The 4093-nt window shown below is 35.3% G+C and overlaps 1 pseudogene; it reads left to right on the top strand.

The window, feature by feature from the left end:
- The first annotated feature begins 1081 nt into the window (after nucleotides 1-1081).
- Nucleotides 1082-1349, top strand: LOC137573427 (probable small nuclear ribonucleoprotein E; annotated as a pseudogene).
- The last annotated feature ends 2744 nt before the right edge of the window (nucleotides 1350-4093 follow it).

The raw sequence follows: 4093 nt of genomic DNA, 5'->3' as shown, positions 1-4093 counted from the left end.
GATAGTCGTCAACACACACACACACACACACACACGCAAATTACTTTCCAGGTCTGCTCTCTGTTAGCTCTGCCTTGGTGATCTCACTAAGCAGCGACGCAACGCAACGCCAGGCCATGCCATGCCGTGCCTGCTTGCAGTTCTCTCCTCCTCCCCCCTTCCCCTTCCCCTCCACAACCAAAAAAAAAAAAAAAAAACTTTAGCAAGTTCTCAACATTTATACAGGGTGCTTAGTGCATTGACTCGAGACCCCATAAAATGGCCAAAAAATGATTCACAGAGATGATCATCAACATCATCATGATGTTTATAAACCAGGTGCATTGACTTTAAGGGAAACCTTCTAATTAATAGCTAGCCAATTATTTAGCCAAACGAAATAACATTTTGTGGCTGTTCAACTTTAAAAACTGAACTTACAGAGTTTATGTACATAAAATGTAAACGCATAATATACAATTACATAATCATTCCTAAGAAGAGATCAGTAATTGTTTGAGGGCAATTAGTTAAAAATATACAAAATTTAACAATAAATAAGTCCAATCTCTGTTATATATTAAAATATAAGTAATATTTATATATAAATTCAGGACATTTCTTCAATAACTATCTTAATAAATGGTCAGACAATTAGTTACCAAATATATTTGTCTGATTTTAGCACTTAAAAACAGGTTACAAAGTTGTTACACGGCGTAAGAAATTTGTCGATCAAATTATAACCTTTTGTCCATAAATATAAATCTCAATCTAAAATCTACTTTCGGTCAACAAAAACAAAATATTTATACCTTTTCATTAAACAATATAATTACTTAACCAAACGTTTGCATTCGATTTTGTAATAGTTACAAAGAGTGTGGAAGCAAGTGAAATTGAGAATTACTTGTTTGTATTGGTGGGAATAATCTTAGAAATCTTTTAAACTATTTATTATTTATTTATTATCACATATTACCAGACACATCAAACAGAGATGAGTAGATAGCTTGTATAAGGCTCTTCTCTAACTAGTTGGGAATTATAACTACTTCATATTAGTAGAATTAGCGAAAATGTTCAGTAAAAAACATTCACAATGCCCTTTAAAGGCAATCCTAAAGTGCAGCTGGTGATGGTCCTGATTTTCCGTTATCTGTAAAACCGCCCACGCGTCCAGGTCTGGCTTTATGACAACATCTCACTACGTATTGAGGGCCACATTGTCGGCTTTGATGAATACATGAATCCGAAGAGGTGTATCTGAAGACCGGTCAGCGCAAGAGTCTGGGCAGGATTATGTTAAAGGGCGATAACATAACACTGATACAAAACGTTAATCCTTCCAAGGAATAGCCAGACACTTCACCCCTACCCCCTAGCTGCAACTACTATAGCCTCTTGATCGTAAGTGAATTAACTGTAGAGAGGCAAAAAGAAACAGAAATACAGCTTAGACTAGAGTCGATAAATAATTCAAAACGCAGTTACTTTTTCACTTTACTTACTCTGATTACTAAAAGTTGCATATATATGTATGTACATATATATCATCTATATCTAATCTTTGCCGAATCTGGGCCATTTGATATAGATTCGCTACACGGAACCGATTGTTGATTAATTTTAGCTGTTGTTCTGTTGCAATTTCTTGTTTTCTATCACTCGAATTGTCTGTGTCATTTAATTGATAAGTAAAGTTCACTGTCCGCACACAAATGAGAAATATATGTGCCAAGTAAATTTATATATAAAAAGAATTATCAAATTTTATATACAATATTATGTATGTATGTATGTATGTGTGTAATGTGTATTTTGCTTTCTTTGATCAGTAGGAAGTTGCCTCACAGCGAATGACAACCAAAATGGCAAAATGCTTTGCCAAAGTTATCAATCATTCCTCTCTTTACACAAAATGACTAGGGAAAATTTTTTAATGAAAAGATGTGGCAGTGGCAGTCAGTAGTATGGGAAGAGATGGTAGTGGAGGTGGAGGGTGGAGGGGCGACGTAGAATTGGGGTAGGAGTGACACACAGTGGGCGTAGAGACAAGCCCAACAATATTAAAAAACGAAAATGTGAACTAGAAGTTATTGCTTTGCCCCTCTCTCTGTCTCTGTCTTCCTCTCTATCTCTCTGTGTCAGCCAAAAAGACGTTATAGAAATTTTTAAACATGTTTCAACTACACACACGCAAGACAACACCTCCTCCTCCTCCATTTGGCTTCATCTCCCTTTACAAATCCAATGCCCTTCTCCTTCCTATTCGTTGTATTTGAGTAACTCTATTCATCATTTTGTGTGCTCGCAGCCTTCTTTCTTTCTTTTTTTGTTGCCCCATCGTCTTCGACGTCGCTAACCAAAAAAAAAAAAAAAAAAAATGAAAAAGACGAAGAAAATTTGCCAGAAGTGAAAACTGCTTACAAAGATTTTCTGAAACATCTCTCTGGTTCATGGTCTTCCCCTCCATCTTCCTCCTCACACACACACACACACACATACATATACACCATTCTTTCAGCCATCACAACAAGTGCTGCCTTTTTTTAATACCTACACCCATACACACACACACACACTCACTTAGACTTACACACAACCGCCCCTCTAAGTACAGAAAAAGAGAAAGAGGGAGAATGGCAAGGAGGTAAGCACAAAATTCTAAAAAGAAGAAATATTAATCCTTAGCTTAAACATTTGGCAACGTTGGCAGAGGTAACACACAAGCAGCAAAACAGGCAAAGGGGATGGGTGGAGGGTGGCTAGTAGGAAGAGTTTGTTTGGAGGGGGGAGGACTTATTTTCTCTCATCTTGGGGCCTCAGCTTGCTTCCTTGCCTGCTTTGCTCCCCCTCTTCACCTATTCCTTTTCTTTTCCTGTTCTTTACATTTTCTTCTGATTCAAATTTTTTTTTTTTTTTTTGTTAGCATACATTGCGGCGCGGCAGCAGCCTCTAATACTGAAATTCGCCATTTACTACTATTTCACAATTTTCGGTCCATCTGCCTTACTCTTTCCTAACTTTCTATGTTTTTCTCGCTCATTTTTTTTGTGCTTTTTCTTTCTTTTTTTTTTTATTATTGATTGTTATTATTATGCCAAAGCGTCGACAGCGACAGCGGCCATGTTTCTTGAGATTTAAGGCTGTTGTAAATGCTTGATGGAAGAAAGAGAGGGAGAGAGTGTGTGTGTGTGTGAGAGAGAAATAGCAGATAGATAGATGGGGTAGAGTTAATAGTAGTGGGGGTTAGTGAAATGAAATATGTAGTCAGCTTCGAATAATGTATGAAAATCGAAAGGTAAAGAAGCAACTAAAAATTGCAACTACAAATGAATTTGTACACTAAGAAAAACAAAATCAAAAATAAAAACAGGAACAAGTTCTTGGTTCATTAGTAATTGTTATACCTTGTCATCCCAATTGGCCACAAATACACCTTGCTAAAGTTAAATATAGTCTCCTGTCCAAGTTCAACCCTTAGTTAACCACAAAATTTACATTAAAATCTTAAGCCACAAAATCCTAGCTAAAATTAAAGACAGTCCCCCCCACTAGAAAATTTACAAGTCCCACTGAGGGTTATTGAAAATAATTTATAGTCAAAAAGCAAATGGGGAGGTTTTCTATATATGCAAATTGAGTAGTGTCCTTATTAAGACTAGTAACTAATAAAATTGTATTTGTGAAGTTTGAAATTTTAACATTTCAATTTTTGAACGATTTTAACTTTTAATACTTATTTATTGGACTTAAAATCCGTTTGACAGAAGGATAGAGTGCGTTTGTTTTTAATTACTTTAGATTCTGTATTTTAATTTAGGTACACAAAATAATAAACAAACTGAACTTAAAACAAGTTTTAACTGAAAACCTTAAATAAGTCATAAAATGTATGTATATACATATGTGATCCCCAATAGGCTTGCAGATAATTCATTAAATTCAAAAAAAAATTGAATTTCCATAAGAAAATTAGAATTTAAAAAAAAAAAATGTGTTTTAGTAAGTGGGTCAAGGATGATATTAATGTCTTTTGCTCAGGGACAATGCTTTCCGACAAAAGACTCTTGCAGCTAACAATAACGTATACGTAGGGTAAGCCAGCTAA

Source organism: Drosophila tropicalis, unplaced genomic scaffold (assembly GCF_018151085.1).
Source record: "Drosophila tropicalis isolate 14030-0801.00 unplaced genomic scaffold, ASM1815108v1 contig_4, whole genome shotgun sequence".
NCBI lineage: Eukaryota > Metazoa > Arthropoda > Insecta > Diptera > Drosophilidae > Drosophila > Drosophila tropicalis.
This window is presented reverse-complemented; position numbering and strand designations above follow the sequence as displayed.